The following is a 15466-nucleotide window of genomic DNA, read 5'->3' as shown; positions in this document are numbered from 1 at the left end:
ACCTGGGGGGAAATTCCTTCCCAACCCCAAATATGCAACCTCAAACATATTAGACACCTGGAAAAAACTTCTTTGCAATAACTCAGAGCCCTCCCCACCTAGTGTCCCATCTCTGGTCTTTGGAGATATTTGCTAAAAGTAATCGCAGATTGTAGGCAGTCTCATCATACCATCCCCTCCATAAACTTATCATGCTCAGTCTTGAAACAAGTTAGCCCCATTACTTCCCTTGAAAGTTAGCCCCATTACTTCCCTTGAAAGACTGTTCCAGAACATCACTCCTCTGATGGTTAGAAATCTTTGTCTAATTTCTAGCCTAAACTTATGGATGGCCAATTTATATCCATTTGTTCTTGTGCCAACACTGTATGTGTTAAAGGCTGAGATAGTTGTAACTTGCACTTGACACACATGTATGTGGCTCTGCCAACAGGGTTTGTCTGCAGTGTCATGTTGCTAGCAGGCATGGACCTGGAAATGAATGAATGGAGAGAAGATGCATGTCACATAATTGTATAAGAAATCATATCCTGGCCTATTTTAAGCAGAAAATCCAAATGATTTCTATCAGGTACTAAATTAACCCAGTGGGGATTTCAGAGTGTTCCATGCAGGAGATTTCTTTATTCATGAGGATAATTGGATATTGGAGAAACCATCATGAATCGTATCATGATTTGTAAATGACAGTTCATATGAAAAGGGTTATCGGGGTGTTTGTGTATCTTTACCAAGACAATTACCCAATTACTTAGCTGCAGCAATGTCTTGAAACCCAGTTTTAGGACAGACTCAAGAGTCTAAACCAACAGAAGTTTGACTAGTCAAGCAGGAATGATGCTGGCTGCATTGTTCAAAAAGTCTCTCCTGTCACTCAGAATGACACTGGCCAGCTAAAGGGACATGGGAGGGATAATACCAGGAGAGAAGTATTGGGGGGGGGGGGATAAAAGAACCTTCCACCTTTAAGAAGGAAATATGAAAATTAGCCTTGAGTTATAGTCCTCTGGGAATTAAAAAGGGTGTGAATTTTACATCTGCTGAATTTTTCAAGCACTCTTTCCTTTCTGGTGGCAAAAATACATAATTCAAAGACAAAAAAAATTCTGCTGCTGTAAAAATTTCGCAAGTTATGGGTAATTGCATTAGCACACTGAGAAAAGGGAAAGTATGCAAAAAATCCTGATTGGCATTTCTCTGTTTAAAAGGAATTATTTTCCAATACCTGAGCATGCCCAGAGGAGCTAGTCTCTGAGCAGCTGTGAAACAGAACCTTTTTACTTCAGGGTTAGTGCAGGGAGCTCATTAGCACAGCCTCAACCCTCAGCTAAACAGCCTTGTTTGCATATTGAAGCAATAGAATGTGAAGGTGTTAAAAAGGAAGAATTGCAGCCGCTACTCCTGACTGACATGTCTATCTGGGCTCTTGTGTTTACAAGAGAATAACGAAGCTGCCCCAAAGCCCCTACTGGGCCTGATTATTATGCAGAGGCTTCTTAGATTATGTATAATTGATATCCATTTTCCCTCCAGCTAACCAATGGCAGCTCTCAGGAGTAATGCTAATTTTCCTGCATCTTACCAACCAAGCAAACACTGGAAATTGCTATCTTTTTCTATGCTTAATAATTTTTTAAAGACCAAAAATTGACATTTACAGTTTTCAGCAGCACAAATGACTGTACTCTTGGTGAGGGTTTACTGCTTAATAACGACCACTGAATCAAACAGCAGAGATACATTCAAGGTTGCTGTTAGCATAGTAGTATGTTTATTTATAGTTATATACACTACATATACACACAGCATAGTGTGTGTGTGTAGTTCCCATGTTTTCATGGCTTAGAAATATGGCAGCAACAACAGGGATGAGTAACTAAAGCTTATTTGCTACCATTTCTTTAAAAGATCTGCAAAGTGAATTATGCAGGCAAGACGTTCATTCTACTATACTGATTGTTCTTATTTTTATACTTGTCAATGGCACCTGTAAAGTTATGATTTAGGTCAAGTGTTTCATAGCTAAACCACACACAAGGGTTAAAAATAAAAAACTCTATTCACTGCACTTCTCAATTTAAGACTCAAATTGTCCACTGCTTATTCAAACAAATTCCCACTGAAGTTTTTCTCGACCAAGGAGCAGCCAAATTTGGCCCTTAGATTACAAATAAAGTCTGATACCAAGTTTTTTTTGTTTAGATCATTTTCTAATTTTAAAAATGGTTAATAAATAGGATGTTCTTGAAAGTGAAATACTAATATCTTGAGCCAGGGATAAGACAAGTGGGCAAGGTCTGTGTAAACCTGCTAATGTGCTTCAATACCGACCTTCAGCCACTCTGCTATTTTGGCCCTGGATAGCTCTTGAGCACTGTCAGGCTGTGTCTACACTACGAAGTTTGGTCAATGCAGCTTACATCTGCTTACAGCCACCGACTTTTGTATGTCACTTGTGCACAAGCACATTTGGCTGCTTGCCTCAGTGCTGTGTGCTCTCATCAGGAGTGGTTGCATGGATAGAAGATGTGACACACCCTGAGTAGATAGCCTAGTGTGTGACATGCTGCTGTATGGTGCAATGCCTTGTGGGACATTGTTGCAGTGTTTTGTGGGATACCAGCAATTCGCTCAGGAATTTCTGGGAACTAGGGCTGAAGCTCCCACCACGTCACTTTCTCTGTCCCCCATTGCATATCCCATCCCATAATTTTCATGCCACTTTTAAAATTCCCACAGTCCCAGGCACTGCTTTTTGCTCTCCGCGATCTCTCTGACAGAAGCAGGGACCATGCACAGCTCAGCCCAATAAAACATACATGTTTAGATATTTTAAAACATACAAAAATGTTTGCTGATCCTGTAGTTTGCTTATCACACGTCGTGGAGATATAAGTCAATGTTCATTTCCTAGAGTGTGGTGGGAGGGGGTCAGGGTTTATGCCATGCAGCCGCCTGTATAGGAAGCAGCAACCATGGAGTTTTCAATGGAATGGAAAGGCTGAGCTCTTTGGATATTTAGCACACATTCTTATCATTCTAATCCCTATTTCAGCAATACTATCACACAGGTGAGCCACATGGATTCCAGTTATGTGTGTGTCAGGGTTCCCTTGACACATGGGGACCTTGGCATGAGCTGGCACCTGGTCTGCCAACATCACAATGCATTCTGAAACATTAATTTTAATACACTTACCTGCATTCCTTTCCCCTTCATCACGAGGCTCATCTGTGCTTACCTGGCGGGACTGATATGACTCTAGTGGCGTTTCAAAGAGCTCCAGGGTCACCACATGTTTTGTGTCCCCCTTCTGCTTCTTGTTGCGCACTTGCAGGGGGTTCCAAACCCTGCTCTCATGAAGTGTCCACAGTCACATTAAGTATGTTGGTGGGGTCCCTGCAGTTCATTGTAGAAGTAGTAGGTTGGGGGCAGTCCCAGATATACTGTTGCCCCCCACCCTTGCCTTCTGATGTGATTACTGAAGTTCCTTGGCTTTCACCTGGCATTGCTGCTCATTCTTGTCATGCTCCAGGTTTAGCACCCCCTGCATGTAGATATCTATATTCCTTCCATTTTTTCTTAATTGGGCTTGCGCAACCTCTTCTCTCCACAGAGCAGAAAGATCCAGGACTTCTGTCTTGCTCCAGCCAGGAAATGTGTCTAGGTGTAGCTCCAACTCTGCACCGAGCCAGCTTGCTCAGATGCTTACAAAGGTGGATGAGTAGATGTCCTCACCAAGGTGGGTGGGTAGATGTCCTCACCAAGGTGGGCAACCACAAAAAGGTATTTCAAAAATATACTGGGAGGTGGCTTTTTAAGTCAGGGGGGAGGGAGAGTGGCTTTCGGTGTTTGTGAGCTGGGACAGTGGAGTCTCAAGGACAGAGCATTGTGGGACAGCTGTTGGAGGACTGTCGGGGTTGACACGGGTAATGTAACATCTACACTAGCATTAAATCAATGGAAGTAGATTGACTTTGTCTCTGTGTAATTCCGGGAAGTGGTGTTATTGCATCAATGTAACAAGGTGCCTATACTGATAGGAGACAAATTTTGGTTTAGGTAAGTCGAAACAAGTCAACTTAGATCAACGTGACTTTTTGTAATGTAGATCACACCTTAATTTTATGGAGATTTTTAGTAACAGACAAATACCTCCTAGAACAAGGATAAGACCACTATACCCATTTGCACATGACACCCATCTCTTCTAAGGTGAAGAACTACTTCACTAATCCATTGTACCACCTAACCGCTGACTGAATTTCAATTCTAATCTTTTCTTAAAGAAAAATGCCTGGGGCTGAACCAAGGCGGTGTAGAAAGGGTGATAGTTCCCAAAGTAGGTGTACTAAATATGAACCATTGAAAATTATACACATTATCAGCAGACTAAGCCCCAAAATAAATATGCCTAAAATACCAAAAGTCTATATGATGCATCTGTCTACTAAAGATCCAGCACAAGACTAGATAATGATAAGGCAGGAGTATCAAAACTTTACCTAGCTGATTGCTGCATTGGAAACCTCCCAGAAACCCAAGGGCTGCCCTACATTGCAAAAAACCAAGCAGATTGCAGCTACCTCCTTACTGTAATAAAGAGGTACAGAAGATACAGGTGACAGCATGCAATCATTCATTATTACCCAAGTGGTCTCCACTTATATCAAACTAGAGCATTGCATGTCAGGACGTGTGGTCACTATGGGCTGTATTAAAGATGAGAGGCCGGGTAAGTCAATAGGGGACTCCATGTCTGGCCAATGAACCACGTCTTTGCAATAATGTCTTTATCACATGAGCAGTCTAAGGAACATCAATTGCATCCCAAATGGAAATAATCCTCTATTGGCCACATAGCCAGGCTGGGCAACCCAATGGGTATTTTTCATCTCTAAATTCTATATATGTTTCAGTGATCTGCACAATTGTCAATTAGGTTCTTCTGTGGGCTGGTGGGTCACATAGCACTGATTCTCTTCCTTGTTTCCAGGTGCTAATCTTCATTAAAAGCTAGAAACACTTTAATTAAATATTAATTTATTATTACTATTTATTATATTATTACTTTTCCAGGTGAAGAAAGGCTGAGCTTGCCATAGGGATATTATTAGCTCTCCAACAGTAGGGGTGATCAGATGCGTGCCCATGAATGGGAGGGGACACAGGCTATATTAAGATGTGGCCCATGTTGTAAAAAAATTGAAAACTCCCGGTATAAACCAAAAACCTCTAGAAATTTCTCTATAGTTGGCTGTTTGAAATGTTCATACTTTCCATACATTGTACAGATGAGAAATGATGCTCTGAGTCTGTCTAGTCAGCCACAGCAATGACTTGAAAGTAATTTGTGGTATTTCTCCCTCATCCCTTTCCTCAGAAAAACCACAGTAATGGAGCATACACACCCTCTCTGTTTCAGCTAGTAACTGAAAGAGCCCATGTCACCAGGGCCATTTGTAAGGGTGGGCATAGTTGCCTAGCTTCCAACTTCCAAGGGCACTAGACCCTGTGCCATGTGGCTTTCATTTCGTTATTTATTTATTTGCTCCACTGTGGTTGGCCAGCTGTTTTTGCTGTGCTGATTGGCAGGCTTTTGGGGGCAGGGGTGGGGGGAGAGAAGGGGAAGGGCGTGGCCATTCGGGGATATTTAGACAGCAAAACGGTTAGGTCTGCTCCTGCATGCCACTATCTGGGATGAGTTATATTTGATTTTCTTAGAAATGAAATGTCTCTGTATCAGCTATGCAACTCCACCGCATCCAGCTTTCCTTAGTTAAGGAGTGGGAGCACTCATAGGTGTGACTGGTTTCGCAGGAGGTTCTTCTTTGGATACATCTACAGGAGCGGCGCCAGGGTTTTTGCCACCTTAGGCGGCAGCGCGCCTCCTCTGAGCATTTGGCAGCGGGGGTCCTTCCGCTCCGCATCTTGGGGGCACTTCAGCGGCGAGTCCCAGAGCGAGTGAAGGACCCGCTGCCAAATTTCCGCCGAGGACGGCAAAATGCCACCCCCCAAATCCTGCCGCCCTAGGGTCGCCTAGTGGAAGCACCGACACTACAAGCATTACAGCAGCACACCTGCAGAGCTGCAGCTACGCCACTGTAGAGCAGACATGTGCTACACTGACAAAAAGAGTTTTTCCAGCATTGTAGTACAACCACCTCCTCGAGAAGTGGAGCAATGGAAGACTTCTTCTGGCAGCCTAATTGTGTTTACAGTGGAGGTTAGATTGACCTAACTACATTGCACAGGGTGTTAAATTTTTCACAGCCAGGAATGACATAGCTAGGTTGACCTAAGTTTTAGGTGTAGACCAGGCCTTTATTACAAATCTTCTCGTGCACCTTAAAATAGTTGAAAGAGGAGTAAAAAGCGTACATGCCACATGCCATTATAAACTAATATCTATAGTAACATAATTCATATGCATAGTGAAAAATGTATCCCAGAACATAAAGAAATGTGACATAAAAATCACTTTGGGGGTCAACTTTGTCCACAGGGTGCATGTAGCTTGCATCTGTTGTCATTTGTTTTCTGTGCACGGCATCTTTAAATAGAGAGGGGCTGCCCTTCCCTGCTGCAGCAGCAGCTTTTAATTTGTGCTGAGATGCAACCTGCTGCTAAGGAGAGATACCCACAGTGGGCTCGATCCTGCATCATTAAATTTCATGGGAGTTGACTTCAATGGCGAAAGGAATTTCCTTTAATGGGTGTGGGATCTGTGGTCTCTCATGGAGACCTTACTTTTGTTCTTTCTTCTTTAGTTCTGTGAATATGAAATAAAGACAGAGAGCTACCTTTGCCCCACTTCCTCCTGGGATGTGCTATCTGTGCTGTCTCTCCAGAGACGCAGCCCAGAATCAAACTAGAACTTCAGAACTGTGATATAAAGAATTCTGCATGATTTGCTTTATTGTGAAAAACACTCTCCCACTGTCCCTTTACCAGATGTGTGTGAAGTGACATGCTGAAAGGCTGAGATACATTAACCATAAGAAATATAAATATGATATAGGGGAGATGATAAAAGGGAGATGGTGTTAGTAATCCGTGAACCTCCAAAGGTGACAGAGAAAGCAGAGGATTTGCCCTCCCAGAAGAGACAGCAGCTCCATCAACAAATTTTAGAAATATCCATCAAGGTTTGCTCCAGAGATGCAACCAGAAGTTCAGATGGTTATGTGAACTTCTTTGGTCTAGAAATCTGGCTGAAAACCTCATGAGAGAATGTTTCTATTTGCTTTTGGTTTAAACCAGTTTGTACATTCAGTACCTCCAGAATAGATTTTTCTCATTGCATTTTGGTATTTCCCCTTCCAATCCCAGGCAAAACCAAAAAGAATGTATACACACATGAAAAGTGACCTTCCTTTTCACTTTTCCCAAAAGTGTTCAGTAATGTGACATTCTTCTCAGGGCAGCCCAGAACCATAAGCCAATGTATTACCCCCCTGCCTCAGCAAGAGTGAGCTTTGCTGGAGATTAGACTGTGTGTCAGCTCCCAGACACACCAGTCTGCATGCCTCACCAGCATGCCAGTCTGAACGGTGCCTTGCAGATAACAATCAGTGAATTCCAGTTCCCAACTTCCCCAGAGATGTCTCTCTGCAGTGTTGAGTCCCTCCCACTGTGACACACTCAGAAATAATTAAGTTAACTGCCTCCAAAGAGACTGTGTACACACCAGCCTGTTAGATGAGCTGAGGATGCACACATCACTTTAACACACCACACAGAAATAGTTTGGTAATAAACAAGAATAAGTTTATTAATAAGGAGCACAGATTTTATTGATACTAAGCAAGAGGTATGGTTACAAACAAAACAAAATACAACATGCTTTCTGGTGTCTAAAGCTTAACACAGGGCAATATGGTCTCAGGCAATTTCTCACTTATAGTCAGTTCCCAAAGACTTCAAACCACATGATTGAAGGATCCACCTTTCACAGACTCCAAGAGGTCTGGCCTCTTTTGTCCCTTAAGTGATGGATAACTAAAATGTCTCTATGCTCCTCAAAGATCATTGCCTTTGCCACAAATGCTAGGAAGACTTCCTGAGGGTGCAGCCTCTGTCCCCCAGTGTGCTTACTATGCTGTTTTCCACTTGTTAGCTTAATTGCTTTGTTTACCTTATATGCAAATGTCCTTTCATTGTCCTCTGCCTGCAATTAAGCTGATCAGATAGGTAAATCCACATTCCTTTGTTTAGGGCAGGTTTGATTTATGTACATGTTAAGAATGTATTTCCAGTACACATCCATAATTTTCTATACACAACCCATTCTATACACCACACAATGATATTCATGACCAGTGCTTTACTAATTTACATATGGTATCTTACAAAAGACCTTTTGGATCCATATTAGGACAAGAGTGCATTGCGGTTAGTGAGTGTCAGGCCTGATATGAATTACAGTATAGTGGGCTCTCTGCCAGTTGGCATTGAGGGGCTCTTAGGGTCACAACTAAACTTAACCAAAGGATCAGCTTCAGTTTAGTTTGATCATTGGGCAAAAACTTGAAGTCAGTTCTTATTTCATCCAAATTAGTTTGCACAACCCTAAAATAAATGTACTTTGAAAGCAATCCAACATTAGCATTCTCTTATATGTGTTAATTGAATAGTAATTACACTGTATGCATTGCCGCAGATGGGTTTAAAAAATAAAAAAATATTGGATCCAAATGTGATTTCCACCACCTTGGCCAATACACTGGAGATCCAACGGGGGGTGTCCTGAACTAATGGCATAAAAGTCTCTACCACTTGAGCTAAAGAGCCAGGAGCTCTCACATGCCAACATTGGCTGTAGCTCAAGCATAACACACACAGTTTGACTGGTGGGTTACATACTTCTGGCCAGAAGAATGTCAGTCTGAGCATGTGAAATTCCAGACAAGCTCCCACTTATATGATAGCTGCCCTCTTGGGCAGCACACCAGGGATTGATCTGAGAACCTCCCAGGCAGAAAACCTGTACCTCTGCACTGGCCTGTTCAGAGAAATTTGGGGACCCACTATACCAGCTTTGCTGGACCCCACCTTCTTCCCATTTCTTTATTTACCCACAAGCTGCAGATGTTTTGGAGGCCCCTGAGCTCAGGGGCCTAGTATAATTGTCCCTCCTTTCTTTCCTTCTCATCAGCCCTGCCTCTATAGCTTGAGCTAAAGAGCCAGGCTGTATAAATGGCAGCTTTGACAGACTCACGCCCTCTGTGGATTGAACAGTGAGGAGGATACATAACATATACTGATAAGTGGATTACACAAACACCTTTGAAATCTGGGAAAGTTCAGATCTGGATTTCCACCCCAAGCCAACGTATTATGGCTCCTTTCATCCAACAAAGTCATTTGATGAGATTTGTACACAAACAATTAAGCCACACAACACCCCTGTTAAGTACAATAGCTAATGACCTCTATACCTATTTTACAGGTAGGTAAACAGAGGTCACATTGTGCACAGAATCTAGATATCTTGATTCCCACTCCCTTACACTAAAGACCCCGCCTCTCCACTAATTCCACTCATTTTATTGGCAGTTTTGCAGATAGCAGATTCAGAAAACATTCCAAGGTGTTTCATCCCATCCACTAGTCAGCAGAAAACAAAAAAACAAAAAAAAACCCTGTTCGTATCTGCAAATTTGTGAATATCTACAAGTTTAAAAGTAAGTGCAATTCACCAAATCAGTTCTGGCCATTTCTGCTACATACTTTTATTCTGTGCTCATCACTTTCTGTATGGTAGTTAGTTAGTAACAGCGGTCTTTTGAGTTGCTGCTTCCATGATTACACATTGATGACACATGGCTCACAAATGAACCAACAGCATGAAAATGACTGCAGGACATGATTATAGTAAGGAATAATTGAAGGCACCTAAACCTATGGGCCAGAATAAATTGTAGCCTGCCACTCATGTAATGCTCTATATATCTTCATTACCATTCAGTGGAAATGCCACATGCAGAAACAAAAAGTTTACTATGAACACTAGAAACTCTCACTAGCAATAAGGCAATATAGTCCAGCTGTACAAAGAATAATTGCTTGAATGAATATTTAATGACTGCTTAAAGAGGATTGCACAGGGAGTGAGGAGAACAAAGTTTGCCCTTCAAAGATTGCTCCTGTGTAAGGTCACTGCAATTTGTTTTGCAACTCTAATGGAATCTAGTATAAACTCCCTTTTTATTTTATAAGGTTTGCCTCACTTTCATTCCTTGCAGCTACCAGACTGACAACTGTGGAAACACATATTTCAAGTATCCTTCAAAAATGGTCTCTACTCCTGTATAGCCACACAAAAACTGAGAGAGTCTTTGGTGCCTAAGCAAGCCCTATTGTTCCATGTTGCCTTGAAAAGGAGAACTTAACGAAATCAGAATGCAATAGAGACTAATGCCCAGAAACTACCGCAGCTATTCATTGTCTTTAAGTCTAGATGGGGACTAGCTACTGTACATTGATCTGAGCAGTTACTGATCTCAGTGTCTTGCAAAGTTTTATTCAAAACCAGTTGGAAGTAGGAGAAATGCAATGATAATAAAAGGTTAATCAAGAGTAATTGTTTGGAGAGATATAGAAGACAACAAAACAAATGTACATAAGTCTGTCACCTGTTCAAACTCAAATTTCAGGGTCTAAGAACCTCTTATGCCTGCATGGACTCAAATCTCAAAATCCTTCAGACAGTATGGAGACCAGTTTCTTATTTATTTATGGATTTATTAGTTTTGGGAAAGTCCTTTGCTGTCTTTCCTGTCTACCACTAGGTTTTCAATCTCTCACCTGAATAGCTCTGTGCATTCAACACCATGCAGACAAAGGCCACTTCCAAAGCAGAGAGCACTTTACTCGGGCTGCTTTGTTGCTCAAGGTCCCTTTTTCAGGCAGCACCTCATTGCTGCAACAAACTAATCACAAACACGCTGGTTTGGTAATGAAGTGCTATGGATTTGCAGGAGCTCTTGGGGCATTATATGTATTACCTGAAAGAAAAATGAGGTGTGTGCTTAGCACAGGAAAATGTGCACTATATTGCTGTCACAGGGCAGTTTTACTCTGGCATAATCTAAAATAAATAATTACCCAGTAATTGGTAAATCTCAATAGGTTTGGAGGTTGCTTTGGGTTTGGTGTGAATGATTATCTATACAATCTAGTGAGGACAGGCAAACTTCCCAGTAAAGCTGCATGGATCTTGGACAGGATGGGAGGGGCTGTTTTCCACGAGTTTTGTGAAATAGTCTGCAAGGATTGGCACAAGGGCCATTCCTGATGGTTAGCGCAGGGGTTTAGATTCATATATAAACTGAACAGCCCCATCTTCTTTATCGCTCTCCCAACCCCCAAGACCATCGTGACTGGCCACACCTTTTATCATTTTTAGAAGGAACATTGTTATGGGGTTTGCTGTGGTCATTCAGCTTGCTTGAATTCAGTGAAACTACACCCCATGTCACCCCATACACTAACGATTGCCCTTCCTTTGTTTAGACACAGGTGGCTGTTATATAAAACAAGATGAGAAACTTCAATGGGGAAGAGGTAGAATGGATAGCTGCTCTTGGCTCTGTGACCTGGTCTACACTAGGGAAATTAGGTCAGTAAAACTATGTCACAGGGGTGTGAAAAATCCACACACACCCCCAAGTGATGCAGTTAAATCTACCTAACCCCCAATGTAGACAGTACTAGGTGAACAGGAGAATTTTTCCATCGATCTAGGTACCACCTCTCAGGGAGGTGGATTACCTACACCAACGGGAGAACCCTTCCGATCAGCGCAAGAAGTGTGTTCACTGAAGTGCTACAACAGCACAGCTGCACTGCTATAGCATTTTAAGTGTAGACATACTCTTAGTTACAGCAGATTTTTGCCAGTGTAATTCCACTGGAGTCACTTGAGTTTCTCCTGATTTACACTGGTGTAGCTGAGAGAAGAATCCAGTTCAAAGCTTCCCTGTGATCTCAAATCCTCTCCACATACACAGATTTTGGACTCAGGAAACAAAACCTTGACCCTTTACTGGTTGCATACCAGAAACATGTCAGCAGACAATAAGCAGGAGAAAAGAGAGAGTGAGCACTGAGGGGTGTTTATTATTAATGTGCTAAGAGCTATGCACACACTTAAAATGACAGTCCCTACCTCTTGGAACTTTCCAGTCTAAGAGATTTTTCCCTTTCTACATATGGCGATATATTCCTTTCTTCTGTCTTGTAGGACTGCTTATATTACTTGGTCTTGTTACAGCAGCGATATCCCCTTTTGTCCTGTTATTAGCCAAACAGCAGAACATTTCCACTAACCAAATTCACTTACAAGACATTTATAAAAACAACAACTTTCAAACCAAGCTGATCACAGGGTAATGGTGTGTGATTTAATGAGGTGCAGCTGAATGAGCAGCAAGCTCTCCAAAGGCCTGAGTCTCCTCTGCCTCTCTCTTCGTGTAGTCATGGATGCCTGTGCAAAGTGAGTATAAAATGTTACCATTCTGATTTAGTGCATTTGACACTCACTTCAGACTGGTGTAAATAGCTACCTAGGGTGCAAGGCAGTTGAGGATCAGGCCCCAGATGAATGCAGGATGGAACCCACTGTAGAAACCCACTTTTGAAACAGAGCCCAGGAGTGATAGAGAGCTGCCTGTGGCTCACGGAGCATGAAATCGTCTGATCAGAATGCGATAAATGACAGTCATGACAGGTGTAAAAATACAGCAGTGTAAATCTCATGAAAGCAATACATCTGGGCATTCTAATGTTACACTGCAGTGTACCAATCTCTGCTTTTGTGACAGATAAGCTCCTGTATGAAATTCAGAAATGGCTATCCATTACATCTAAACACAGCGCAAAGGAAAATGTGAAGGTGTGTGGGGCAAGGATAGACGTACAGTAATAGACTAATCAGTAACAATTCCCCACCCAGTAAAATTAATACTGTCTTTAAGAACATAAGAGTGGCCCTACTGGGTCAGACCAAAGGTCCATCTAGCCCAGTATCCTGTCTTCCGACAGTGGCCACTGCCAGGTGCCCCAGAGGGAATGAACAGAACAGGTAATCATTAAGTGATCCATCCCCTATCGCTCAATCCCAGCTTCTGGCAAACAGAGGCTAGGGACTTTAACACAACTATCATGAACACATGCCACAGCCTCTAACCTCCCACTACCACCACCTTTTCCCCTGTCCTTTCCAGTATCTCTCATTGTGATGATTAGGATTTATTCATGTTCATGGAATCAGAAATCTATAAAAACTTTCAACACTGACGAGGCTGAGTTGGACTTTCTTTAAGCCTTCTGGAGGCTGCCATTGGGGGGTTTTAGCCATAATAATTAAACAGCTGGGACCAACACTTAAAATGAAACAGCACATCTGTACTTTTTTTACATTGACTGTCAGGATTATATGGAGAAAAAAATCTTTTGTATCCATGTAAACAAAAAGGAAGTTCAACCAGAAGATGAATTTGGAAAGAAACTCCAATTCTCTCTCAGAACGTGAGATGCTGAGTGTGGCCTAAGATCTAATAGTTTTGCAAAATGCCATTAGACGACCTGGAATTTTTAAAAGGAATAGATACTAGGTCTCCTCTGAATTGAAGGTAACAAAACACCCTTATGTAGGGAGCTGGCAGTCTTTCTAATCATCACCCATCACTTCATTCACAGTTGCCGCAGCAGAAAGTAACTGAACTATATCAAACAGTGTACTTTCAGAATCACTGCCAGAATTAGGGCATGAAGGCATTGCATTATTCTCGGGGAGAACACCAATCTAGCATGGCAGTAAAGGCTGGTTTAAATTAACAGTAGTTAGAAAAGTGAGGGTTGAGGTTAAAGCATTTCCCCTGCCATCACCCTGCACAGCTTTGGTATTCTAGTTCACAAGGCAGTATGAAAGTAGTTATGGTAGTGGTGCCCAAACTTTCCCTCTCCCTCGCTCTCCTTTATCAGTAATGGATTGCGTCCATGCCCCACTGGGCCGGGAGAGGTGTCATGGCCAGGTGTCAGAGGGCCGAGAGCAGGGACTGAGCCACGGCCAGGAGTGAGGTCACAGCCAGGGCCAGGGCCAGGAGCAGAGCTGGGGCCAAGAGCAGAGCCAGGGCCGCAGCTGCAAATGGGAGCTGGGGCCGGGGCCAGAGCGGAGCTGGGGGCAGAGCTGGGCTGGGTGGTGCTCTCTCCCTGCCCCCCTATGGGGGCTGGACCTGGCCCCTCCATGACTCCAGATGTTCCTCCATGCTCTCCGAGGGGGCATACCCCACAGTTTGGGGACCAGTGAGTTAGATTGTGAGCTCTTTAGAGCAGGGACAGTCTTTTTGTTCTGTGTTCGTACAACACCTAATACAATGGAGTCCTAGGCACTACCATAATTCACATAACAAATAACAATAATAAATTAATACAGAGTGTTCCCCCTAAAACTTCTCTTGTGTCTAGATATTTTAGCTCTTACAGTCTTCCTTATGGGCTTTTGCCCTGTACAGAGCCCTCCCCACCAATGGCAGCTATGGAATAAGTTCAAGGAAATCTGCAAGGAAGATTAAAATCAATAAATATTCTTCATAATAAAAAAAATGATTAATTAACAATCAAATCAGAAGCTGCCATGTTGAGACTCTGACTGGGAAAAGAAAGGACTCTGGGAATTTATGAATATATGTGAGGGCAGGGAAGTTCAATGGAGGTATAATGTACATTTTATTACTGCTTTCTGTTATTTTTGGTTAACTTCCCAGTGGATAAATATTTACCCCATTGACCACTTTAGGTCCCTCAGAATTAATGTGAAATACTCATTTATAGAACATAGATTATTTTTTCAATATGGTGGTAGTCCTTCAGACCTATGACAGTGTTTATATTAGAATAGCACCTAGAAGCCCCAACCAAGATTGGGGGCTCATTGTGCTATGCTCTATCCACACATATAGAGAAACACTCTTGTCCCCAAAGAGATTAAATCTAAATTGACAAAACAGGCAAAGAATGAGAGAAAAGAGATGGGGACCTGAGCTGTATTCCTGAATCTCCCACCCTTCCTTTGTATCTTTGGATAACACGGGGAATTGAGGTTTCCTGTGTTGTCCAAAGATACATAGGAAGGGTGGCAGATTCAGGAATACAGCTCAGGTCCCCAATTCCCTGTTCAGTGCCTTTGCCCTTCCTTTCTTACATCCTCTTCCTCTGTTACAGCATATTATATAAAAATCCTCATACTACATGCATGACCAAGATAACTATCACAGACACTATGATATGCTATCATATTCTGCTAAGCACAGATAAAAGTGCCAGCTGTGGAATAGATTAATTTTATACTGTGCTTGTGAATGTGCTTCTGATCACCTACAGTAATGTGCCTCATTGTTTCCATTGTAGCTAGATAATGTGAGCCCCTTGGTGTGTGCCATTGTCTCTGCAGGAGTCCAA

Source organism: Malaclemys terrapin, chromosome 2, assembly GCF_027887155.1.
Source record: "Malaclemys terrapin pileata isolate rMalTer1 chromosome 2, rMalTer1.hap1, whole genome shotgun sequence".
Classification (NCBI taxonomy): domain Eukaryota; kingdom Metazoa; phylum Chordata; order Testudines; family Emydidae; genus Malaclemys; species Malaclemys terrapin.
This window is presented reverse-complemented; position numbering follows the sequence as displayed.